At 39.0% G+C, this 593-nt stretch overlaps 1 protein-coding gene across 1 annotated transcript in view; it reads right to left on the reverse strand.

Moving 5' to 3' along the window:
• LOC119586298 (leukocyte elastase inhibitor A-like) overlaps nt 1–593 on the reverse strand; it is a 6800-nt gene that overhangs the window by 2117 nt on the left and 4090 nt on the right. The window lies entirely within an intron of this gene.

Here is a 593-nt window from a genome sequence, read left to right on the forward strand (position 1 = left end):
TGCGCATGCATCTTAAAGTTCGCAATAAGACTCATGACAAGCACGGACACGGATATCTTGAACAGTGACCCTCGACCCTCATACCATATCCTACTTTCTCGGCTTGACGTACTTCGATATGTACTACCCTACCCTCATCTGCATATCAGGTATAAAGGCACAAAAATGTATGGTAATACTTTATCATTAACGTTTTTCATGAGACGTGGCTTTATAATTCAAAAATGATCAATTACAGTTCTATTACATTAAACATAAAATGCACTGTGCAGAATGTGTATACAGTTCACTTTTAATGACGGGCAAAAGTCGCTCCACTGGTGATAGCAAACAAATATACCAAAAGGATTATCATCATCAAAAAATCAAAGTTCCCAGAGATAACATCACTTCATCATGTCACCCTGTAGTGCCACCCTGACGTCATCATCGGATATCAGATAGTTCCTTGCCTTCGTTACGAGAGCAGAGACCAAATTCATAAAGCTATGCGCTGAGAAAAAAGTATGATCAGATATAGCATATTACAGGATTAATACTTTTCAGATCTGCCATGTCTCTTTGTTCCCTCAAGCGATAGATTTACCCCAGCT

This window comes from Penaeus monodon, chromosome 21 (genome assembly GCF_015228065.2).
Source record: "Penaeus monodon isolate SGIC_2016 chromosome 21, NSTDA_Pmon_1, whole genome shotgun sequence".
Taxonomy (NCBI): domain Eukaryota; kingdom Metazoa; phylum Arthropoda; class Malacostraca; order Decapoda; family Penaeidae; genus Penaeus; species Penaeus monodon.